Below are 26,840 nucleotides of genomic sequence, written 5' to 3'. Positions count from 1 at the left end.
TATGAGATTTGAATAAGGCACTTGCTTTATTATTTTTCACACCTAGAAGTACCACAGTTATGAACAAGTTACTTACCATCCATAACACTATTTCTTGTAGAGACAACTTAACCGCAGATTCCTCACCATTGACTATTTCCTAGGCCTCGGACTAGATCCGGAAACTTTTCAGAAATACCTTTGTGCACCGGTAGGTGGTATCATGCGGCTCTACACTGAAGCCATTCCGCTCCTGAGATGATGTGCAAAGCATACATTGGCACCACTACTGCACAGTCAGTTGGTTTTCAGCTCCAGCAGCAAATTGCCTTTGTTCAGTGTGCAGCTTCCTAAGCTTTTATTCTTATTAATGGGAAGAGTGCAAGCCACAGAACAGGGAGGATGCGAGAGTCAGTGAGGAATATGCAGTTACATAGATTCTCAACCAGAAAGAACCTTACCAAAAGTAACTTGTTCTTCTGATAGAGATTTCTAGCCACAGATTCCTCACCTTTTGAATATAAATCAAAGCAATACCCTAATTGGAGAGGGGTCTATGCATGAACTCAAACCAAAAAGTCCTTTAAGACTGAGTGGGTGAAATGTCTCTCTCGTTGCACCTGGCTATGTGCCTGAATAGATACTGTAAGCATTTCAAACAAAATGCATCACAGCTGGCGATTTTAATAATGAGAGCAGATCTGGCAACTGTAAAAAGGTTGAAATACCCCAAAGAAACCCTTTAACTGTGCCTAGAGCAAAGCCTTGCTGGACGAGAGACAAACAAACAAAATGTCAGATAACTTAGCCTGGAGGGGGCTCAATTTACCGTATGCTGCCCCAGGCCACAAATCTGTCCCAAAGGCACGAGTATACAGTTTTTGTTGAGGGATATCTGGCTGCTAATATGACATCAACCACCTACGGAGGGAGAAAAAAAGGCGTTCAGCTGTGACCGCTCAAACTCAAAGCATGAAGTTGGAGACTGCAGAGGCCTGGATGCAGGACCCTGCCCCGTTGCTGTAACAGCAGATAATCCTGAACACGCAGCCTGATCTGAGGACAGATGCGCATGCCCAGGAACTCTGGATACCATACTCCATATGCCCCATCTAGGGACATTAGAATGACTTGGGCCAGTCACGCCTGATCTTCTTCAGAACTTGAGGCAGAACAGGAATTGGTGGAAAAGCACACAGGGGTTTCAACATAGGCGTTACACATCTGTTAGTGAAAGACTCCTTGGAAACTCGAATATGCAGAACCGCTAACACTGCATTCTTAGCGGTGGAAAATAGGTTGAGCCAAGGTTATCTCCATTCGCAGAACAGACTGTGCGCCACCCCAATGTGCTTGACCAGCAGGATACTGGAGGCCATAAGTCCCAGCAGCCGCAGAATTTATCTCACTGAAATCCAGGACAGAGGCTGAAAGACCAGGATCATAAGCTGGACTCTCCTTTTCAGGGGGAAAGGCACAAAACTGAGCCAAGCCTAGAATTACTCCAATGAAGGGTATCGTCTGAGAAGAAGACAGGTGTGACTTTGGCGTGTTGATAGTAAACCACAAAGATGACAGGAGGTTCTCTGTAGTCTGAAGTAGTTGATGACTGCCTAAGGCCAGCCCGTCTTCAACTGCCAATGGTCAAGGTAGGGGGAATCAAATCAAATCAAATCATTAACATTTATAAAGCGCGCTACTCACCCGTGCGGGTCTCAAGGCGCTAGGGGGGAAAGGGGGGGTTATCGCTGCTCGAACAGCCAAGTCTTTAGGAGTCTCCGGAAAGCGGAGTGGTCCTGGGTGGTCCTGAGGCTGGTGGGGAGGGAGTTCCAGGTCTTGGCCGCCAGGAAGGAGAAAGATCTCCCACCCGCCGTGGAGCGGCGGGTGCGAGGGACGGCAGCAAGTGCGAGGCCAGCGGAGCGGAGGGGGCGGGTGGGGACATAGAAGCTGAGGCGTCTGTTGAGGTATTCCGGTCCCTTGTTGTGGAGGGCTTTGTGTGCGTGGGTGAGAAGACGGAAGTTGATCCTTTTGCTGACTGGGAGCCAATGCAGGTGTCTCAGGTGTGCGGAGATGTGGCTGTTGCGGGGTACGTCGAGGATGAGGCGGGCCGAGGCGTTTTGGATGCGTTGCAGGCGGTTTTGGAGTTTGGCGGTGGTCCCGGCGTAGAGGGTATTGCCGTAGTCCAGGCGACTCGTGACAAGGGCGTGGGTCACGGTTTTTCTGGTGTCGGCGGGGATCCAGCGGAAGATCTTGCGGAGCATGCGGAGAGTGAGGAAGCAGGCGGAGGACACGGCGTTGACTTGCTTGGTCATGGTGAGAAGAGGGTCCAAGATGAAGCCGAGGTTGCGGGCGTGGTCTGCGGGGTTCGGTGCGGTGCCGAGGGCCGTGGGCCACCAGGAGTCGTCCCAGGCGGACGGGGTGTTGCCGAAGATGAGGACTTCCGTTTTTTCAGAGTTCAGCTTTAGGCGGCTGAGCCTCATCCAATCTGCGACGTCCTTCATACCCTCTTGTAGGTTGGTCTTGGCGCTGGCGGGGTCCTTGGTGAGGGAGAGTACAAGTTGGGTGTCGTCGGCGTAGGAGGTGATGATGATGTCGTGCTTGCGTACGATGTCGGCGAGGGGGCTCATGTAGACATTGAAGAGTGTCGGGCTGAGCGATGAGCCTTGAGGTACGCCGCAGATGATCTTGGTGGGTTCTGAGCGAAACGGAGGGAGGTAAACTCTTTGGGAGCGGTTAGCGAGGAAGGAGGCGATCCAGTCCAGGGCCTGGCCTTGGATCCCGGTGGAGCGTAGGCGGGTGATTAGGGTGCGGTGACAGACGGTGTCAAAGGCAGCTGAGAGGTCGAGGAGAATGAGGGCGACTGTTTCACCGTTGTCCATCAGGGTTCTGATGTCGTCTGTGACTGAGATGAGGGCGGTTTCCGTGCTGTGGTTGGTTCGGAATCCGGTTTGTGAAGGGTCGAGCAGGTTGTTGTCTTCCAGGAAGGTGGTCAGCTGTTTGTTGACGGTCTTTTCTATTACCTTGGCTGGGAAAGGTAGAAGAGAGATGGGGCGGAAGTTTTTCAGGTCGCTTGGGTCAGCCGTAGGTTTCTTTAGTAGGGCGTTGACTTCAGCGTGCTTCCAGCATTCGGGGAAGGTAGCAGAAGAAAAAGAAGAGTTGATGACGGTCTGGAGGTGCGGGGCGATGATGTCGTCGGCTTTGTTAAAGATGAAGTGCGGGCAGGGGTCCGAAGGGGCGCCGGAGTGGATAGAGTTCATGATGGATTTGGTTTCTTCCGTGTTGATGTGGGTCCAGTTGTTGAGGGTGATGTCCGGGGAAGCGGGTTCAGTGGTGTATGGTTGGGTCTGGTGTCCGAAGCTGTTGTGGAGGTCGCTGATCTTGCGATGGAAGAAAGTGGCGAGGGATTCGCACAAATCCTGTGAGGGCGTGACGGCGTTGGCGCTGGCGCTGGGGTTGGGGTTGGAGAACTCTTTGACGATGCTGAAGAGTTCTCTGCTGTTGTGGCTGTTTTTGTCTAGTCTGTCGGTGAAAAAGTTCCTTTTGGCAGTGCGGATCAGGTGGTGGTGTTCGCGTGTAGCGTTCTTGAGGGCGGTCATGTTGTCAGCGGTGTGGTCCTTGCGCCAGGCCTTCTCAAGGGCACGACAAGTTTTCTTTGATTCTTTGAGGGTGTCAGAGAACCAGAGAGGTTTTTTGGTGTTGGTCTGTCGATGCGTGCGTTTGAGGGGAGCAAGGTTGTCAGCGCAGTTGGAGATCCAGTTTGTGAGGTTGAGAGCTGCGTCGTTGGGGTCGGTGGTGAGGGTGGGTTGGTTGGCGGCGAGAGCGGAGAAGAGTTGCTCTTCAGGGGTCTTGTTCCACTGTCGACGAGGGATGGGTTGAGTGCGGAGGTAGGATCCCATACCTCCAAAGTTGTGCTGCTACCATTACCATCACTTCCATGAATGCCCGAGGGGCATTAGTGAGATCAAAGGGGAGCACAATTCACTGAAAATGCTCCTGCCCTAAAATGGACAGCAGGTAGCACAGATGGGCCTGTAGGAGGGGTATATGGAAATAAGTGTTCTGCAGATTCACCGCCACCATCCAGTCTCCAGATTCGAGGGCAGACAAGACCTAGGCTAGGGTCGGCATTTTGAAATCATCTGTCCCGAGGAAGGTGTTGATAGGGCACAGTGTAGAGGTGTACCGGGACACATGGGAGGACCTGAGCAATTAAGTTCCAGAAAGCGTGGGAATAGCAGCCCAGCAGGCAACTGGCATTGACAGACCTGCGAGACAAACTAGTTGTAGAAAATACTCGCTTTCCAATGGCCTCCATTCTCTTGGACTCACTTTCCAAAGGAGTAGCTGAGAAAGTACTTTGATTCATCCAACTGGTGGAAGTCTGCACCAAGAAGCTTCCAGGAGAGAGAGGGGTGCAGAGGGAAAAAGGTGAGGTTGCCAGCAGTGGTGTCTCGCAAATTGGTGACTGTAGGAAGTTGGCTCTGTATGTGCTATTTCAAAGTAAGGAATAGCATGCACAGAGTCCAAGGGTTCCCCTTAGAGGTAAAATAGTGGTAAAAAGAGATAATACTAATGCTCTATTTTGTGGTAGTGTGGTCGAGCAGTAGGCTTATCCAAGGAGTAGTGTTAAGCATTTGTTGTACATACACATAGACAATAAATGAGGTACACACACACTCAGAGACAAATCCAGCCAATAGGTTTTGTATAGAAAAATATATTTTCTTAGTTTATTTTAAGAACCACAGGTTCAAATTTGACATGTAATATCTTGTTTGAAAGGTATTGCAGGTAAGTACATTAGGAACTTTGAATCATTTCAATTGCATGTATACTTTTCAAGTTATTCACAAATAGCTATTTTAAAAGTGGACACAGTGCAATTTTCACAGTTCCTGGGGGAGGTAAGTTTTTGTTAGTTTTACCAGGTAAGTACGACACTTACAGGGTTCAGTTCTTGGTCCAAGGTAGCCCACCGTTGGGGGTTCAGAGCAACCCCAAAGTTACCACACCAGCAGCTCAGGGCCGGTCAGGTGCAGAGTTCAAAGTGGTGCCCAAAACGCATAGGCTTCAATGGAGAGAAGGGGGTGCCCCGGTTCCAGTCTGCCAGCAGGTAAGTACCCGCGTCTTCGGAGGGCAGACCAGGGGGGTTTTGTAGGGCACCGGGGGGGACACAAGCCCACACAGAAATTTCACCCTCAGCGGCGCGGGGGCGGCCGGGTGCAGTGTTAGAACAAGCGTCGGGTTCGCAATGGAAGTCAATGAGAGATCAAGGGATCTCTTCAGCGCTGCAGGCAGGCAAGGGGGGGGCTTCCTCGGGGAAACCTCCACTTGGGCAAGGGAGAGGGACTCCTGGGGGTCACTTCTGCAGTGAAAGTCCGGTCCTTCAGGTCCTGGGGGCTGCGGGTGCAGGGTCTTTTCCAGGCGTCGGGACTTAGGTTTCAGAGAGTCGCGGTCAGGGGAAGCCTCGGGATTCCCTCTGCAGGCGGCGCTGTGGGGGCTCAGGAGGGACAGGTTTTGGTACTCACAGTCATAGAGTAGTCCGGGGGTCCTCCCCGAGGTGTTGGTTCTCCACCAGCCGAGTCGGGGTCGCCGGGTGCAGTGTTGCAAGTCTCACGCTTCTTGCGGGGAGATTGCAGGGTTCTTTAAAGCTGCTCCTTTGGATAAAGTTGCAGTCTTTTTGGAGCAGGTCCGCTGTCCTTGGGAGTTTCTTGTCGTCGTCGAAGCAGGGCAGTCCTCAGAGGATTCAGAGGTCGCTGGTCCCTTTGGAAGGCGTCGCTGGAGCAGAGTTCTTTGGAAGGCAGGAGACAGGCCGGTGAGTTTCTGGAGCCAAGGCAGTTATTGTCTTCTGGTCTTCCTCTGCAGGGGTTTTCAGCTAGGCAGTCCTTCTTGTTGTTGTTGCAGGAATCTAAATCTTTAGGTTCAGGGAAGCCCTTAAATACTAAATTTAAGGGCGTGTTTAGGTCTGGGGGGTTAGTAGCCAATGGCTACTAGCCCTGAGGGTGGGTACACCCTCTTTGTGCCTCCTCCCAAGGGGAGGGGGTCTCATCCCTAATCCTATTGGGGGAATCCTCCATCTGCAAGATGGAGGATTTCTAAAAGTTAGAGTCACCTCAGCTCAGGACACCTTAGGGGCTGTCCCGACTGGCCAGTGACTCCTCCTTGTTATTCTCATTATTTTCTCCGGCCTTGCCGCCAAAAGTGGGGGCCGGGGCCGGAGGGGGCGGGCAACTCCACTAGCTGGAGTGTCCTGCGGTGCTGTGACAAAGGGGTGAGCCTTTGAGGCTCACCGCCAGGTGTTACAGCTCCTGCCTGGGGGAGGTGTTAGCATCTCCACCCAGTGCAGGCTTTGTTACTGGCCTCAGAGTGACAAAGGCACTCTCCCCATGGGGCCAGCAACATGTCTCTAGTGTGGCAGGCTGCTGGAACCAGTCATCCTACACAGATAGTCGGTTAAGGTTTCAGGGGGCACCTCTAAGGTGCCCTCTGTGGTGTATTTTACAATAAAAGGTACACTGGCATCAGTGTGCATTTATTGTGCTGAGAAGTTTGATACCAAACTTCCCAGTTTTCAGTGTAGCCATTATGGTGCTGTGGAGTTCGTGTAAAACAGACTCCCAGACCATATACTCTTATGGCTACCCTGCACTTACAATGTCTAAGGTTTTGCTTAGACACTGTACGGGCACAGTGCTCATGCACTGGTACCCTCACCTATGGCATAGTGCACCCTGCCTTAGGGCTGTAAGGCCTGCTAGAGGGGTGTCTTACCTATACTGCATAGGCAGTGAGAGGCTGACATGGCACCCTGAGGGGAGTGCCATGTCGACTTACTCATTTTGTTCTCACTAGCACACACAAGCTGGTAAGCAGTGTGTCGGTGCTGAGTGAGGGGTCTCTAGGGTGGCATAATACATGCTGCAGCCCTTAGAGACCTTCCCTGGCATCAGGGCCCTTGGTACCAGAGGTACCAGTTACAAGGGACTTATCTGGATGCCAGGGTGTGCCAATTGTGGAATCAAAAGTACAGGTTAGGGAAAGAACACTGGTGCTGGGGCCTGGTTAGCAGGCCTCAGCACACTTTCAATTCAAAACATAGCATCAGCAAAGGCAAAAAGTCAGGGGGTAACCATGCCAAGGAGGCATTTCCTTACAGTGACAGACTGGCTTGGCTGAGTCCACTCATAGGGCCTCAGTGAGTGCCTCATTAAATAAAGAAGGACTCTGTAGGGGTTTGCTCCAGCTGGAGTACTTCAGTCAGGACATTGGTTTTGACCTTAAAGGGCGGGAGCTGGAGGCTGAGAACTTTGGCTACCGTCCACATAACCACTGCAAAAGAAGCACTCTCTTCAGTGGCAGGAACATGGGATGACAAGAGGCCAGAATCAGGAGAGGTATCAAAGACTAATGGCATCCTGGAGGTCATCATACCTGGGTTCTTCGTGGTAGGGTTTGCTTATTTTATCTCCTGCATCATTATCGTTGTCGAACTACATACAGAACACGGAATGCATATTATATGATCTGCCTTGTAGAACGTTAAGCAGGGCAGGTTGCGGTTTGGTGGGAACTGATTGCAGCTTCGGTCGAGCTCAGAGCCGCAGAGACTCTTAGTCAGAAAGCACAAAGGGCTCTTAGTCTTCCGGCACTAGTAAACTCAACGTACTAGAAACTGGAGTGACTCGAGGAACCAGAGTTGGTGCAGAAGCTGGGAGAGACACCTTAATTGGTTGGGAGGGTCCAACTGACACAGAGGGCAAACCTGCACCATCATCCCAGACGGAGCGACTCTTGGCTCCATGGGCGCACAGGCGCGCCATATAATCCTGGTCCCCTGATATACCTCCATAAAAAAAATTGTTTCCCAGAGATTTTCTTTTTTGATTTGCGTTTTTGGATCATTAGAGAAGTAATTTGCTTGGGGACATATTGCTGATAAGGGTCGAATTTTTCTGGACATTTTTAAAAATGGCAGATGTGTTGCACTGATGATGTAATATTTCAGTAACCATGAGACCTATATACTTCATTTGGGTGCCAACAAGTAGGCTTTGGGGGTCAAGTAGTCTTAGAGACAGAACATAACTCCTCAGAGCAACCCTTCCACCATATTCCATTTTGGTGGATATAATAGAGGAAGAAGAGATAAATACAAATGAAACAAACAATAGTGTTTTTTTTATCCTTTTATGTATACACCAATGTTTACAATCTGAATATTACAAAAAAAATGTATCACTCCTGTTTTAGACACATTTTCTTAGTTCACTTTATTTTTTTTGGCAATCGCTTGTGGTACATTTACAGAATGTTGAACACTGAGAAGAGCATATCGACAGGGACATCTTTTTGTAGCACAGGTTTTGAAAGTACATGTACGTGTAAGTTCTGTGGGTAGAGGCTTTAGAACTTTCATAGGGTTTAGCACCCCATCAATATCTTCCCAACCAAATTCACACGGATCTTTCTCTACACATGCACAATTCAAAACATTTACACACCTTCTGCTCAAGTAGAGTGCTCTTTTAATGTGTCCATGCACAGAATATGACACCGCGGAGGGTCACTTAGTGAGACTGGTGCCTTGAACTCACTGTACCGAAGATCGTCAAATGTGTGACAGTCAGAACTCATTTGCCATACACGCAAAAGGTATTTTTCGATGTCTTTAAAGTCACATTTTTCTTATGTCTCAGCAAATCCTTTTAGAAACTCTACAGGTTCAGCAGTTAAAGCGCGAAGCTTTGGTCCAATTTTGCTCATAGTATCATCACCCATAACAATGGGTGCCTTGATAAGAACACCGGACATCTCTGGGTCTAGTTTCTTGTACAGAATATGAAGCAGGATTAAGTGTCTTTTCTCGCCTGTTCCATAACGAATCCATAACTCTGACTAATCTTGACTTCTGAACACTGCAACAAATCTAAGTAGCACAATAATAACATCAGTCTCGTTTGACAGTACAATTACTCGATTGGAACTATTTTAAACAGCCCACTCAACATGTGGCACAACTCGAAGGTCAGCTTCCTCCGACTTGCTGTTAAGGTCTTGATCAATATGACCCATACCTCTTGAATACATCTCTGCAGGCACTAACTCATCAGTGAGAATCATTTCACTTGCAACAGTTGGAAGTTCAGTGTTCACTGAAGCATAAGCAATGTTTTGGGCGAGTTAACATCTTCAAGTTCATCTTATCAAGTTGTAGAGGTGTCGAATTTTTGAACCAGGCAAGGTTTCCACTTTAAGAGATTTGTCTGATTCCCTCACATTCTTTGACAGATAGTTCAAGATAAGTGTGGAAGGCAATATGCGGTTCTTGCAAGGTGCACACTGACTGATATCTGTAGAACAGTCTGCAAGACCTCTCCGAAGGATGGAAAAAATCTTGACCATTTACAATTATGACCTATAGTCCACAGCAGTTTTCAATGAGGACACCTTTTCGAATAAAAATTCTTCAGCTGAAAGATTTCGAGCTCTTGTATGAGTTTGTCTTTCACTGGTTTGGTTGCAGCATCTCCATCAAATAATGCATTTGTTTGAAGAAGATTGTGCGACAATCACCTTGATAAATTCACCCCTTTCTTTAGCTACATCCATCTCTCTATGTGCTTGCAAAAGCTCTTTTTTTGTAACCTGTTCTGTAGTGGCTAGTTGGACGAAACTCTTACTATGGCAAAGCGTGGGAGTTTAGCTTTAGTGATTATGTCAAACAGCTTTTTCTCTTTCGATACAAATTTCTCCTGCTTCAGTTTTGTGTATAGTTTCGATCCATGATCCAGAACATCTAGGAGACGTGTCTTTACTTAGTTATCGACATATTGTTTGGTCACAAAGTTGTGTAGTCGCACAGGCTGTCATTTCAAAGGGGTTTCTTTTCTGCTGCATGAGATGAAGAAGGCTGTCAATATGTTTATTAAATCCTTCCCCCTTCTCTTTCCCACACGTTTGTGGCGAGGAACAGTTTCACAATGGTCCATTAATTTTGGATTTGAATGGTAAACTTAGCTGCAACTAAGCAAAATATTCACTTTTATGTGTCGGACCATCAATCCCTTGGAGCCTTTCTGTCATCTCTGGATCGTCTGTTCCAGTTTCATATCTGGAGCCACAGCATTCAACCTTCCCTCTCTGTCTTCCACCACAAAATGTCTTTGGATTAATTTTCTATAGAGGTATGGCTTTTTCACCTCTAGCTCCTTCACTTTTTCCAAATACCAGGACCCGTATCTCAGGTAGTTTATGCATTCAAAGTTGCGAAACACAGTAATCAGTGACTCCACAGTCTTTACACGCAGCTCCCAATCACCTTCTCTAGCAGCATGTACCAAGATTTTTTTTTTTTTTAACTAGAGCCATCTTGTGTAAAACATTTCCCCAGTACTTGCAAATTTCAGATTTTTCTTCACATTCTACACATTTGGTTTTCAGGTTTTCTGATTTTTTAACTAAGTGTACTGAACATTGCCTGGCTTTGCATTATGTCTTTTGAATGAAGTGCACACTGTGCCTTGTTCACTTCTGAGATAAAATATGCAAAACCTAATTTGTCATTCTTGTTCTAGAAAGCATTCCAACGCAATGTTTCTATAGCCTCAAAACATTATGAGTTCCGCTCAATACTGACTGGACAGTTTTGCTTCCAAAGATTTCAGCCTCAATAAGTGCAACGTCTATGACACATCCTTTGAGATAACTTCCTGCACATCGCAACGCAACATAACACAACGTTTGTCATGTGGAAGACATCCATCATTGGATAAAGATCATCATATTGTACTGGATTGCTCATAAAAACGCCAGCTACAATACAGAAAACACCTTCATCGCAGAAAATTGGCAGGATAGGCTGGTCTTCACGCTGAGCACGCACATTTTGGAAATAGTCTTAAAGCTGTGTACACTCTTGCATAGTGTGTGACTGGAGATGGTATTACTAGTGAAACCCCAACTTTCTTCAGTGGGATGGTATTCTGGGAGATCAAAGCATGAATTCCAGCCTATGGAGGAACTGGCTTTTCTTCATCCTCCAGTTTGCACCGAATAGGCGATCTGATAAATACAGTTAAATCAGCTTTGCGGACCGTATAATCAGGTAAAAGATCCATGCCCTCATCCACTTTAAAACTTTCTGGTAGACTGGTACGTGTTGATGGCTTCTAGTGATTTTGCACACACTGGCAAGGCAGTTGGGTTATAAGTTTGCAGCTTTTTTTGTTTATGCCTACAGCGGACACAGATTGTTTTCCAGCAGCTACTTCATTGGTACAGTCTTGAAAAAGCACCAGGGCAGTATCATATGTGCTGGATGTTCCAGACAAAGAAAATGGGTCTTAAAATCAAAATTATCAAGAGCAGCAATTGTAAATCCTTTCCTGGTAAAATGATTTGGAAGTGGTGTGCTGTCGGATTCACAAGATTTTACAGCATCAGCTGCTATCAAGTTCCTGTTCCGTACTATGACATTATATCTTATTGATACACCAATTATATTCATGGCAGTGATTAGCTCTCTACTTTTGCACTTGTCAGATTACGTGGGCAGCCATCCTTTGTAGCAGAGTTTTCTTTTTGCCATGCTGTAATTCATAAAACATGATTTGGAGAAGACCGTACATTTGCACAGCATAAGCCTGTTGGTTCATGGAATTGTCTTCCACATCTTGTCTTATATCTTCAAAGCCATTATCAATGTTGTCGGCTTCTGTTCCAAACTCAAGAACTTTAGTTTGCAACAGTTTTGCTTTGCTGATATTAATCAATGCTGTAAAAAAACATTAAGATAATATCAGGCATTCTTGCTGACTCCCCTGATTTGCAGAGCTCTGGGGCATCACAAAATTTGTCATTAAGTCCAAAATGTAAATCTGTCAGGACGTTCTTAAAATGGTTCCTGCTGATTTTACTGCATCCTGCAATCTTATTTTGGCAGCAAGAACTTCAGGAGTCAAATCAGGTGAGAACAACATAAGTGGGTAATTGTTTTTGTTAGACTAACAAAAACAAATTCTGTTGTACATTCTCACCAGAGAAATCTTAATGTCATTATTATGGATCAATACAGTTTCATCAGTGTTGACCATTATTTCTCTGATCTCACTGAATGGGAACCCATAGCCAGCACTCAACAGTGGCTTTAAAACTTAATTTGATTTCCAAAGAGTGCAAACTTAACTGAAGGCTGGTGTTACGTTGCTGCTGGGAGCTCATCATACATTCACATTTTCTAATGTATACATGCATGCAATTCGGATGGGCACACAAATCCGCTGCAGATACATTCACCTCACTGTTTAGATCAGCTAGTCAGCTGAAAACGTCATCTTCGAAGAAACTACCTGCAGGTAAAAAATTGTTTGCCCTTTAGAGACTCACATACTCTGTACTTTGTTCTTTTGGCAATCCCTTTGGCCCTTGTTCTGGCTAAACCACAGATGGCACATTGAAGATCCTTTCCTTTATGATCAGTTGTTGGAGTTTGAGAAGGGGTTGCCATGGACCTTCTAGGTGGATGGGCATTGAGTTTGGTTGTTGCTATCTCTGATATCACCTGCTTCACTAATGTTTACGAATTTGAATAAATGGAAAATAAGCAACAAAAATAATATCAGAATAAATTACCACTACGATAGCTAAAGCACATCTTTACAATGCTGCCATTTTGGGAAATGGAGGAAAGGTTACCCTGAGGAGTTATTTTCTGCCTCTTTATAATTACTTGACCCCAAAAAGCCATCCTTTGACACCAACATGAAGTGTATAGGTCTCACTGCTCCTGAAGTATTACATCATCACTGCAACACATCCACAACTTTTAAAAATAGCATCCAGAAAAAAGACGGCGCGGATTAGCAATATCTAGCCAAGCTAAATTAATTCTCTAACTATACAAAACCACAAATCAAAAACTAAAATCTGTGGCAGCAATTTTTTTTTAACAGAGGTATATCAAGGGGCCAGGACTAAGAGGGAGTAAGAAAGGATCAAAATAGTTGAAGCATGGCCTCGCAGAACTCTTCTATCTGCCTCAGAGTCACAGGCTGTCTCAGAAACTCTGGCTATGCTATGATAAGTTGTGGGATGGGCTCAGACACTGACCAACTTTGGGAGTGAGAATGAGAGTCATGGCAATGCCCATGTACCTTTTCAGAGGTGCAAGAGTAGTGGACAGGAGCACAGTTCCACTTAGATTTAATGTTTTTTTTTCTTCAACTTAGCCGAAGATCTGGAGTGTAATGACGATCAGCTCGGGATCGGCTCCTGTGACTCCTATACTGAGAACGGAACCAAACTCAACTCTTAAACGGGAAAGGTTGTGATGAGGAGTTACGCATTGCAGTACATTATGGCCAGCAGGCTGATCAATGCACAGTCACTGCAGGATTCGGAGTCGACACATGACCCCAGGCATCACCATCAAACCTGAAGAGGATCTGTCACAGACATTTGCTTGCAACAGCCTTAAGAAAAGGAGGGCCCATGTACCATTATGGAGAGCAGTCGCCAGGGCCCAACAGACATTAGAACCAGAACAAATACTGCATCTTCTCAATATTAATAATTTGAGCAAAAATTATTAGGGATACACAAAGAGAGCCAAAAATGAGCACATAGAAAGATCAAACTACATATTTTTATTACAAAAAAATCATACTAAATCTTTCAATATTATATACACATACATTGACTAAATCAGTCCTTGCGCAGCTTAAAACCTGTCGTTTTGGGAGAGGGCATTAACCTTGAACACTGTAAAATTTATGGGGTGAAAGGTCTCAAAGATACAAGAGGTAGCTCTGGATCCGCATCTAGTGGCTGGAAGGAAATAAGTTACCTACCTATAATTGTATTTCTCCAGTGTTGGTATCTTTCATAGATTCACGTTTGAATCACTCCCCATCGTCGAAATGGGAAAGCATTTACTTCATTGGCTTATTCAGATCAAAAGACCCTAAGTTCAGCCAAACAGCACACTTTAGAACCCTTACCAGAGGCTCCAGTCCCTGAGATTGTCCAGCACAACTGTGAGGTGCTAGAAAATAGCAATCAGGGGAACCCCGAGGTGGGTGGTTTGCATGTGAATTTATGAAAGACACCAATACTGGGGAACTACAGTTACAGGTAAGTAACTTATATTTTTCTCCAGAATAGGATCTTTCCTAGATTCACATGCTTGAATCAGAATACTCAGCAGTTAGCATTTGAAATATCAACATTACATTGTTGTAGCGGATGGTGGGAAACAATGAGTTAGAACCAACTCACTTTATTAGTATAGATTGCGCAACACTGCTTGTCTCACAGCAGCATCATTCTTGTCTGAGGATTCTAGGCACTAATGCTGTGTAAAGGTGAGCCTGCTGGACCATATTGCCACCGGCATATCTGTTACACAGGCACACCAGTGGAGAGAGCCGTAGTGGTGGAAACAGCTCTTGTGGAATGCACAATAACCTTTTGTGATAAGGACTTTCCGGCTTGTCTGTGACAGAACTAGATAGTTGGCTATGGTTTGCTTTGACACTGAGAATCCTTTCCTTAGTGTACCATAAGCCACAAACACCTGGTTCATCTTGCGAAGTTGGTTAGTCCTATACAAGTAGAAATTAATAGATTGCTTTACGTCAAGCGTATGCAAAGATCTTTCCGCTGAAGCCTGCGAATTGGGAATTTTTTTTTCTCAATATAAAGGGTTTGTTAAGGTGGAAGTCCGACGGCACTTTTGATATGAACTTTGGATTAGTTCCTAAGATAACGTTGCTTTGGGTAAAATGAAAGAATGGTTCTGTGATTGTCAAAGCTTAATTGCCACTAACTTGTTTCACTGACGTGCTGATGTTAGTACCAGTAGTATTGCTGTTGCCCATGGAAGGTAATTCAAGACTGTTTTATGTAGTGACTTAAAAAGGAGCCTACAATAACTGACTTAGTATGATATTGAGGTGGCAAGTTGGGTGGGTGGAAACACCCTGAAAAGTCCTTGACTTTGACACTGATTACCCTAGCTGACCACAGAGATGGTAGTTTGCTTGACCTACGAAATTGAGATATTGCTGCTAAATGCACTTTGATAGATGAGTGAGCTAGTCCGGACTTCACTACTTTAAGAAGATATGGTAAAATCTCTTGCAATGGGGTAAAGGCCTTTACCCTGGCACCACAGACAGAAACGCATCCCCATGAGCTTATATGTCCGATTAGTAGTATCAGCCCTGGCTTTGCCGATCCTCTCTCTGCAGTCCTTCGGAATATCTAACTGTGCAAATTCACTGAACTCAGTAACCAGGCCCACAAATGCAGCAATGATGGATTGAGATGATGTACCAGGCTGCTGTTCAATGTAAAAAGTTGGTATGGGTGTGAGTTGAACGTGGTCCTGTTCCGAGAGAAGGAGGAGTTCTGTGAACCAGAACCTTCTGGGCCACTTGGGAGCAAAGAGAACCATTCAACAGGGTACTCTCTTAAGCTTCTTAAGGAGCCTGGGGATTAACGGGATCTGGGTGAAAACTAATGCAAAGATTCTTGACCATCTGATCGAAGACGCATTCCCCACTACCCTGGGTGATGTATGCTTGTGTAGGATTGGCATTTCTGATTGACCTTAGTCACAAATAGATACAGGTTCGGGGAGCTGCAAAAATAAAAATCAAAGATGTTGTGTAAAGTCTGCTGATCAAGCTCCCACTCATAGCAGCTGCTAGTCATCCTGCTCAGTGTGCCTGCTAAGACATTGGTTGTTTCGGGCACGTGCTCTTCCATGAGTGTTATTTGGTTGTGCGGGACCCACTTCCAAACTTGTTGTGCTTGCTGTGATAGAGCTGATGACTTTGTTTCTCCTTGATTATGTAATGCATGCTGGTGGTATTGTCCATGCAGCTCAGCACAGATGAACGTGCTATCCTGGGGAGGAAAGGTAGTAGGGCCAGTGCTATGGCCTGGAGCTCCAGCAAGTTTATGTGCATTTCCTTTTCCACGTTCTTCCATCTCCTGATGACTGTGTGGTCCTGAAGGTGAGCGCTCCAAACTTCTAAGGACGTGTCCATCGTTATTACATAATCTACGACTTGGGAGAGGAATGTGAGAACTTTGGCAATGTTACCAGTCTGAGCCCACCGCTTCATGGATGTTACCATGAAATGGATAGTCTGAACAATGTCGCTGAAGGACCCTCACACTTGCTTCCACTGCTTGTCTAGTTACTCCTGCGAAGGATGCCTGCAAAGCCAGCAACTGGAGATCAAAAGTACGCAAGAGGACAGCATCCCCAACAGTGACTTGTATAGTGAGCCTGAAACTGACTTTCTTTTGCCTTACTGTTGAGTCAGTTGTAAACTGTTTTGAAGTTCTTGAGATGCGAATGCCTCGCTCTGTATGGTGTCCACAATTGCTCCTAGGAAAGTTAATGTTGTTGTGGGAGGAAAAGAAGATTTTTTCCTGTTGACTGCTTTTTGAAGAGTAGGAGGCAGAAGGAAGTATGCTGTGGCGTATAGAGGAGTGACCAGGAAGAAACAGGAGAACAGTGTCTTCGGGGCCTCTTCTATTGCACCCTTTGTTAGCATGGTCGATCTCTCCAGCAGAAGTTGTTTGAGATAGAGAGGTGATGCCCCTTTTGAGGGGAATTTAGGGAGAAGATTTAAAGGCTTGGTTATGAATTTGAGGGTGTGTCCTTGAGCGACAACATCCAGGGTTCATCTGTCAATAGTGATTTGGGACCATTGTGGGAGATAATGGTATATATACGGCCTCCAAGGTGCCTGCTGAAGCTGCTGGAAGTAACCGGCACAGTGGAAATGTTACTGCTTCCTCTGGAAGGTTGTTTCTCTCTTGCTGGCTGCTTGTGTGCTGCTGTATGTGGCTGCTGGTATTGCTGTGTGTATTGTGAGTGATATTGACCTTGAAAAGGTTGCTGGCGCTGCTGGTAAGGTTGATATTCTCCTCGATACAAGGGCTGTCAGAAGGGTGCCTAGGGACTGGGCCGTGTCAGTATCCGACTTGATGATTTGAAGCACATCATCAACATGCTTGCTAAAGAGGGCCGTTATACGGCATATCCAGGATCTTGCTCTGAATTTCTGGTCTGAACGATGTTGCCTTCAGACAACCTTGTCTGAAAAGTACCGCTGCTCCAGCTAACTTCCTAAACCCTGTGGAGAAATTGTCAATGGCACAGTCAATAATCTCTGCTGATGCCCTCTACCCCTCTTGGAGAATTTTCTTGGCCTCAAGCTTTGCATCCTCTGGCAGTAAGTCTAGGTAATGAGTTATATCGGACCTCATTTGTCTTCTGTAACATCCTAATATCACCAGGGAATTGTCTACTTTGACAGTGGTGGCTGCTGCAGTGGTAGAATGCATACTGATGTTATCCAGTTGGCGCCCCCCTCCATCAGGTGGTGTAGTGATAGGAGTTGATAATTTCTTGAGTGATGATAAGCTGCTTTTGTTATGACAGAATCTGTGTTGGGATAGCAGACTAAGCATGCCAGAGAGTCATCTGGTGCCTTATATTTTTTGTCCATTCTCAGCATCACTGCTGCCAATGTAGCAAGGTTTTGCATTGCCTTTATTCCTTCTTCCCAAATAAAATCTACGATTGGGATGGCTCTCATAGATTTCTTTGTTGGCTCCTTGAAATCAAAAAGAAAGCAATCCGACTGCTTGATGGTCAGAGGATTTGGGAATCTCTTTGCTGCCCTTTCCATGATGTTATGGAAACCACCAACGTTGTCTGGTGGAGAGCCTTTAGGTGGAGGCATTGGTGGAGATTGCATTGGAATTAAATAGCCATCCCACTCAATTGGTATTGAAGTGGAATCTCTCATTCCTTCTCTGTACTCATCTGAGGATGGTGGATAGCCCGCTGGAGGCTCTGCTAATATACGTGCCGGCGTGGGTAGAGGAGCTCTTGGCAATGACGCGGCTGAGCGACTGGCGTACAAATTTGCAGAGATGGGTTGGATGGTGGTTGCAGAGGTGCAGAGGCTGCCGGATCAGGAAACCTTTTGAAGTAGTCCTAGAGCAAATGTTATAGATTGTTTACCAACTCTAATGACATCCGCACAAAGTGTTGCTGTTCCTGTTGGCAGTAGGTAATGTAGTCTTCATAATGTGCTTGTTCACCTGTGTAAAATTGGTCCTCGTAGTATTGCTCTTCGTCATCCTCCTTCTGAAACTTTAAGTGAAGTTCAGAGGATCTATGCACTATTGTGAAGGGTGCTTCATCCTCTGACTTGTTGTCTGAAAAATGTGTAGGAGGGAAAAGCAGAACCTTCCTAGGTGACGTATGTACCAGCAGTATTGCCCCTCTGTAGGTGATTCTGCTTTAGTTGAGATAATAGATGTAGGTTTCACTGGTGTCAGTGGAATTGTTGCCGACAATGCTAATTTTGTGGATGAGATTTGTGATGTCACCAACGACAGTGTTGTCGTCAACGGGGTTCTTGTTGTCATCGATGGTGCTGTTGTCGACTGTCTTGTCGCTGATGGTGCTGCAGTCAACAGACTCATCGTTGGCGCTGCTACCATCAACGGTCTTGTCTACAAAGTCTTTGTAATTTCCAACAAGACCTTCTTGGCTGATGGTGCAGTCGTCAAGAGGATCTTCAACGCTACATTTGTTGCGGACGCTATAGGCGACGATGATATCAACAGGGGAGACGAGGATGTCATCAACGGTGCAGTCAACAAGAAGCAAATCAGTGCCTCACATGTAGTTTTTGACAATTTAGTCATTGATGGAAGGGATTTAGATGACCTTTTCGTTGTCTGTTCTTTTAGAGAAGGAGGTGGTGGTTCCGAATAATAAAGGAGATTTTCTCCTTTTTACAGGTATGTGAACGCTCCTCAGATTATTATTTTTTGACTGTCCAGGAGATCCACAGTGGGATTTGTTTGGTGACTCAGAGGGCACCCTTTTAGGAGATCTATCCCCTTTTCGGGATTTGGCCCTGGACCAGTCATCACTATCTTCCTCAGACAGAGGGTTTCCTTAGCTTTTAGTCTCTGCAGTCAAATCAGTAATCTTCCCTCTCTGTCCTTGAAGAGTTTTCTGTGAAAAACTGTGACATACCTTACAGCCCTTAGGTTTATGTTCAGGGTGAAAAACAACAGATGCAGTCTTTGTGTGGATCATCAGAGTGTAATCTATATTTGCCAAATGTCCTACATGGCCTAAACAGTCCCTTTTGGTTGGTTCTGTCATTGTACAGTAGGCAGAGTCTGGAACAGTAGAAATAAAACTTGACCTGAGAAGAGTTCTTCTCAAAAGTTGAGTAGACTGGAAAAACTGATCAGAGCTTAGGGAGACTCCCTTCACACGATTTGTGGTGGCAAATCTGAGGGACTGGGATCTCTGTGGTGAGGGTTCTAAAGGGTGCTGCCAGTATAGCGCTGGAAGGCCTTTGGGTAGCTATGCGCTCTATAAAATTTCATAACTTAACATTCAAGCATGTGAATCTATGAAAGATCCAATACTGGAGAAATAAAGGAACTGATGCCAGCGTGCAAGAGTGCAGATTATGTATAGGTTCCACATGTCATTTCCCCGAGTGGAACAGCGTCAGTGTGGAGCTCCATGGCACCACCTACTGGCATGAAGAGGTGCTGCTGAAAAGTGTCCAGATTGGGAATATTCACAAGGTGAGTAATCGGAGGTTAGAAGCCTCTATCAGAAGGAAAATGTTACTTACCCAGTAGACATCTGTTCGTGGCATGTAGTGGTGTAGATTCACGTGTTTTGCATAAGTCCGCCATCTAGTGTTGGGTTCGGAGTGTTACAAGCTGTTCTTCTTCGATTAATATTTTCAAGTCACGAGATCTAGTGACTCCGCCTCTCGGTGATACTGTGCATGGACATCTAGCTCTTTGTTAGATTGTTTTGCCACTGGCAGGTGAGGTAAAGAGTATAGATAGATAGATAGATAGATAGATAGATAGATAGATAGATAGATAGATAGATAGATAGATAGATAGAGAGTAAATGTAAAAAGAGATGTCCAAGAAATGTATATACATATTTACAATATATTCTACTACAACGACTACAGGCTTCCAGGCAGGGCGCATGTGAATCTATAGCACTACATGCCACGAACAGATGTCTACTAGGTAAGTAACATTTTTTGTTCAATGGCATATGTGGCTGTAGATATACATGCTTTGCATAGACTTTAAAGCAGTCCCCTCCAAGTAAGCGGTGGCTAGCTTGTAGGAGTTGGAGTAGCTTGAAAAAGTGTCCTGAGCACTGCCTGGCCAACATTTGCTTGTTGGCGAGCTTTAGACACCCCATAATTGGCTTGCTGGTGCCCCATATAAGTCCCTAGTATAGGGTACCTAGGTACCCACAGCAGTGGGGCACCAGGAGTTCCTCATGGGCTGCAGCATGTATTGTGCCACCCATGGGAGCCCATGCAAAATGTGTCTACAGACCTTACATTGCAGCCTGGGTGAAAAGGTGCATGCACCCTTTCACTACAGGTCACTGTGATTCACCCCTGTGGTATGCCTGCCTAGCCGGGTGCAGGTACCTGCGTGTGAGGGAACCCTTGCATAAGCAGAGGTGCCCCTACGAACTCCAGCTCCATTACCCTGGACTTCATAAGTCATTTTAGCTATGTTCTGGACATACCCTTGTCCAGCTACATAATGGTAACTTCGAACCTGGGCATGTTTGGTATCAAACATGTCGGAATCATACCCCAATATGGTTGCCATTATTGGCTGTATGATTCCATGCTCTTTGGGGGGTCCTTAAAGGACCCCCAGCATTGCTCCTACAAGTCTTGTGTTTTTTTTGTTTTTTTTCCCCCTCGGGCTGCCCGTGCTGCTGCCACCCCTCACACATGTTTCTGCCCCCCTGCTGCTTGACTAGCTCGGGCAGAGGAAGAAAGAACAAAGGATTTTCTGTGAGAGAGGGACGCAACACCCTATCCCTTGGAAATAGGTGTAACATGGCTTGGGAGGGGTAGCCTACCCAAGCCACTGGTATCCTCTGAAGAGCACATTTGGTTCCCTCCTTGCATAAACCGGTTTCCACCAGCCCAGGGACCCCCGGTCCCTGCTTTGGTGCAAAAGTGGACAAAGGAAAGGGGAGTGACCACTCCCCTGTCCATCACCACCCCAGGGGTGGTGCCCAGAGCTCCTCCAGGTGGCCACTTGATACTGCCATCTTGAATTCAAGGTGGGCAGAGGCCCCTGAGAGCATTTGAGTGGCCAAGTCAGGTAGGTGACGTCACAGCCCCCTCCTAATAGGTTGTCACCCTGCTAGGTGACCAATCCCCCTTCCTGGGGTACTTAGGGTCTCCTTCTTGGATGGGAACTCAGATTCAATGTGAAAAATTCCTGCAGGACTCCTCTGCATCGTTTACTTCATCTTCTGGCCACCTGGACTGCAACTGGAAACTCCAGGAACCGACAATCTGCAACTTCAGTGACAACTCTGCTCTGCAACATTGTTTCTCCGGCTCCTTCTAGCAACTGCAACATTTCCCCAGCTGTGAATCCTCTGACGGCAGCGAGTCTTCAGCCTGCACCAGAAGTAAGAAGGAATCTCCCTTGGAGTAAGGAGTCACTCCCATGCATCCGCGCAGCGACAAACGCTCTCTAGCCGCTGTCCAACTTGGGAGACGGTAAGCCTTTGCCTCTCCTTGCAGGACAGTACCCCTGTGCACCGCGACTCCTACAGCTATCAAGGCTTGTTTGTCCCTCCTCCAAGGGATCTTCAGGTTCCGTTTAGCCCCGGCCCTTAGCACTTCTTCCTGCAAAGCAGTTTTCTGCCTGCCTGCTTCTCCAGCAACGTGGGACACTTCTTCAGGGGTGCTGAGTGGGCTTCACTGCAACTCCTGTGCCTGCTGCCCATTAGTCACCTATGTGGGCTACCTCCTCTTCTTTCAACTCTTCCAGCTGCTAAGGGTCACCCCAGACTCCACTCCTTCGGTCGAGTCCCCTGGACATTGATGTTCCTCTTCAGCCTTGCAAAACCTTCTTCTCTGACTCTTGCGTTTGCCAAGGCTTGTTGGTGGTTTTCCAGCACCAATGACCGACTGCATCACGACTGCCGACGTGGGACCTCACTTGCATTACGTCTGGAACTCCTCTTCTGCTCCTGTGCTGCACTGCTGACCTTCTTCGTCCATTGTCAACCTGGTCCTTCATCCACTGAAGGGTGGGTAGTGGCTCCTGCCACTACCGGACACTTCAACTCGAACTGGACTTGGTCCCCTTCCTTTGCAGGTCCTCTTCTGTCAGGATCCAATTTTTGGTTCTTTCAGTCGTGTCTGGTCGCTGGAGGTCACTCTTTGCATGTCTCCTAGATACATCTTGGCTGCTCATCCACACCTACCTCTAGAGAGCCCAGGCTTCCTAGACACTGCTTACACTTCCCTATTAGGGGATACATGGACCTGGTATAAGGTGATAACACCATAGGTGCTCACCACACACCAGGCCAGCTTCCTGCAACTATTGTCACAAAAACCTGGTTTTGACTCTTAAACATTGATATCATATCATGAATTTCCCTGATTTGCTGTGGAGGTGAAAGCACCCTAAACCCCACTGTATCAGGGTTGCTTCAATAAAGGCAATCTACCATGTAGGTGACAAATAGGACTTCGGTTTGCTAGGCTGGCCTGGTGTCTAAATGAGGCCTACAACTGACTATAGCATGTCTGCATTGAGCAGCCAGTCGCCAAAGTACAGGAATATGTATATTGGCAATTTACAAAAAGCACTTGGAATGCAACAGGTCTCGCGTTTGCTCGAGTTAAAGCTATTAGCGCTGTAAACTCCTAACCGGACTTTTCTTGCCACATAAACCAAAAAGTAAAACAGTTTCACATAAGCAAGCCGATGTCTGCCATGAACATAAAACAAACACAAAAAAGGAAACAGAAGTTTGCTTGCAGTGAAACGTATCAGTCAAAGTGCAATTATCCATAAAACCGGCAAAAGTGCAAATATCCATGTAGTAGGGTCGATGTCATGCAAAGCGCTCTACTAATGCCCAGCGAGATCGTGCGGCCTACGAAATCAAGAGAAAAAGTAAGGCAGAAACCACATGGAAAATATGTATGTTTTCCATATTTGGACTGTGCGCTCGAGGCAGGCTAAACACTGGAAAAGACATGACGTATGCATGCCTTTCACTAATTAAATTAAGCTAATTTTAAAAGGCAAGCCTACCAACCAACCAAATTGATGGGCTTGACATGGGTGTGGTTAAAGGCCCACAGAGAGATTACACCAGGGACAGAGCGCTTTGCCCTCGACTTAAAAAATGGACTGCGACCTCCATCATCACCTTCGTAAACACTAATGTTGAGGCCAAATAGAAGAACAGCAAACTGAGAGTGTTCCTATCAAGAACTACAGTTCGAGTCCATAGGGATGTAGAACGAGTACAAGAAAATAAATGTCCAGAACGTCCAAGGATGCCATCCATTCCTCTGGATACAGAGAAGCAAGAACTTGACCAGGATTAAGTATTTTGAATCTGCCCTTCCTTAATAAGGCCTTTGAAGACCAGAGGTACAAATTGGGTGTTAGCCCTCCACCCTTCAGGGCATGAAGAAGTTGCGGGAGTAACATCCTCACCTTTTTTCGTCAGGTACTCTCTATAAGGCTCCCTTGGCGAGGTTTAAATTAACCTCCTGCAGATGGATGGTAGTATGATATGTTCAAACTTCAGCGTAAAAAGGTTAGATGTGTATAGAGAATGAAATGAAACGTAGGGCATAGCCCCTCTGAACAATATGTAGTATCCACCAATCCTAAGTAATGGACTTCTAGTCAGAAAAAAGTGTGAAAAATCATATCCTACTCTCTGAAGGCTGATTGCGGTCCTATAAGGGAAATTCATTACAGCTTAGAGGACGCTGCATCAGGGAACAAGGATGGCATTGGCCATCAACACATCCCCTTGAGCTGTGAAAGCTCTGAATCAGTTGCTGTACTGGTTCCAAGGGATGCTATTGACAGCAAATCCCTAAATATCTTGTACTGATGGTGGGATTGGCAAGCCGGTAAATCGCTCTAGTGCCGAATCGGCCTTCTCCTCAAAAAACAGCAGAACTTTCTCCTAAAATCAGCATTCTTCCTGAAAACTGTAGATCTGACAAAGGTCCATCGGGGGCGCTTGGACATCCCTTGAAAACCCAGTTGCAAACATATAGGTGTAATGCCTGAGCTCTATGCTGGTGCCACTGTTCGACCCACAGTCTGTAGTATTGAGGTCAGCATGTATAACGTGTCGCATCGTATTGATCTCGGTTGAACTGTGCGAAGACTGGATGTCGCTGGTCATGTCCCAGAGTGCATGCAGTTATCAGCCCAAGTGTTTAACTGCATACAAAGATCACGTCTAGGCTGGAAGAACAAAATAACTTCTTTCTGAATGTACTTGAATTTCCTGGAAGCATTTAGGTTAACTTGGCTTTTCATGATGCACAATTTAGCCTACTGCATAAATCTATGGCACTTGGTACGCTTACCTGAGGACTAACATTCTATATGTCCAAAGAGTTCTACATCTGTGTAATGAGGGGAGCAAGTCCTCCTCATCATCATCATTGTGGTGAACACTGTAGAGCCATTGGATGGCATTTGAATCCGATCCAAACAGGGCCTCCAACCACTGATGGTATCATTGTCAAGGAAGAGGCTGTGGATCGTATTTTAGCCTGGGTGGTTGCGCCTTAGTGATCAAGTAATGTGGCAAAGGCCTGGCGTGAGCTGACATTGATTAGACTGGCATTCGCATTTTAGCTCCTACATGGATACAACCCACGTTGACCGAGAGGATAGGGTAAAAGGTTGGACGCATGGGAGTGGGCCCAGCAGGGTGAGTTGGTGCTGGGCAAGGACCGGCCAGCAGTGATGCAACTGGTGGCCCCTGAGGCTCTATGGGTACTGAAGGCTAACCAGAATGCTGGCAGAGTCATCAAGGCCTCTACTGCTGCATCAATGGATGTCCAAGAATTTCAGGGCATGTAGGGACTAGCTTTAGAATGGGCTCAAAGGAGTACCCCCTGCACTGCTTCTTATCTGACTTCAAGGAGCGGGGTGGTCATATCATGGCTGGACTTCTTGCACTTGTAATGCACTTTGGACTTTGACTAAGCTGATAACCTCGGACAGGAATGAAATTTGGCACGAGTAGCAAGACGATCTGAAGCGGAAGTGACTCCTTGACTTGGAGTGGGATGGCTACTTCTAACAAAACCTCTTGCATTTTATAGAGCTCTGCTTCCCACTCTGATTTCCTTCTGGTGAATCAGTCGCTTGTTTCATGGCTTTGAGTTGTGGCTGGAGTCCAGGCACCAAAAGACATGCTGTGACTGACATCTGCTTCTTGCAGTTATGACACAATTTGAATTCTAACATTTTGTGGAAGATATATTTCTTACCTAGCACACTACCGAAAATGTTGAAGTGTCTGTAGACCAGCAAAGTTGGGAGAGAAGCTCTTGATCCTCATTGAAGGTCACAGTAATAATGAGTGATGTCAACGCACAGGGTTATTGCCCATTTGCAATTTCACTCTGTCACATCTAGACCAGCAAAGAGGTTGTCATGGACTCCAATGGTGCCACAAGGAGGCATGTTGCAACAATTGCAATACAGTATTCCAGATTGAGTCTGAGCAAGGGAATGTTCTAGAGGTGAATAATCTGAGGATATGTGTCCATCGGGAATAAGGAATTTTTGTTCTTTGACTTCTAATGTTTTAATGGTTCTGAAGCTCTCAACATAAATGGAGTTCAATTTAAAAGGAAGCCAAAATATTGAAAGGGGCCTTGACATCAAAGGTGTCTGTAATGCCATATTCCCAGGGATAATTACATTTCATTACCATTACAACTTCTTTTTTTCTTCGTTTTAAACATTTTGCAGCCGACTTTAATTTTACTGAATGACAGTGATGACTCAGAATTATGTCCCACTCCATCTAAATATATTCAGGCTGAATGTATATTCTGAGCATATTAAGGTTTGTTTTGACTGAAACATTGTGTGTTGGATTCTGTAAGGTGTGCATACATTTCTGAATGTGAAAGCGGATACGTTTGGTCTGTGTTGAGAAGTTGAACATATGTTGAAGTCTACAAGTGTAATGCTCAAGTGTGAAGCCATATGGATTAGTGTTCCTTACAGTATCCTGTTTTAGCAGAGGATGGGGGTCAAACCCTGCACAGATGAGAATACTTGCAGCATGGTTAGTTGTATTTAGGATAGTTATGCTAGCGTGAGTGTCCAAATTAGTTTTCTTGCACGGTATGCTTTACACTAGGAGCAGTGTAGTTTAGGTGGTACTCAAATTATGCACAGATGTTCACTTGTGACTCGGGGTTAGCAGTTTATGTGCCGTTCAAGAGTGATATGCATGCACGAGTATTTGCATGCTGCATTGACAGGTATTCATCGGCTATGTATTAATAAGAAGTGTTGTACTCAAAGACTGATGCACATGGTTAGGAGTATGGAAATAATGTGCACTAGATTGCAAACAGATAATGATTTGGAAGGTTGCTACATTATGTGCCATGCATACAGCCAACTTCCAACCAATTTGTTCAGACTCAACAACCAAATGTGCGACGGTGACTAGGTATCCATTCTGTCAGCCCCCTAAACTGTAGACAACCCCCTAAATTGTAGACAAACTCATGTTTAATGCTCTAGGGCACATATGGATTATTTAAAGCTATTTTTGAAATGCAACAAGGTAGGCTCTCAGTGCATTTCAAATCTGACAAATTATGCAGTATTAAATTATTTTTTACTTTACACTATATATGAAATATCATTTGTTGAAACAGATGTTCAGAATAATCTGCAAAAAAAAGTTTTCAACT

The 26,840-nt window shown here is 45.8% G+C and overlaps 1 protein-coding gene across 2 annotated transcripts in view; it reads right to left on the bottom strand.

Moving 5' to 3' along the window:
* The window catches only part of WIPF2 (WAS/WASL interacting protein family member 2), a 198,470-nt gene that overhangs the window by 87,985 nt on the left and 83,645 nt on the right, over positions 1 to 26,840 (bottom strand). The gene's annotated exons all lie outside the window — the stretch shown is intronic.

Source organism: Pleurodeles waltl, chromosome 6 (assembly GCF_031143425.1).
Source record: "Pleurodeles waltl isolate 20211129_DDA chromosome 6, aPleWal1.hap1.20221129, whole genome shotgun sequence".
Lineage (NCBI taxonomy): Eukaryota > Metazoa > Chordata > Amphibia > Caudata > Salamandridae > Pleurodeles > Pleurodeles waltl.
The sequence above is the reverse complement of the archived record's forward strand: the minus strand, read 5'-3'. Positions and strand labels throughout refer to the sequence as shown.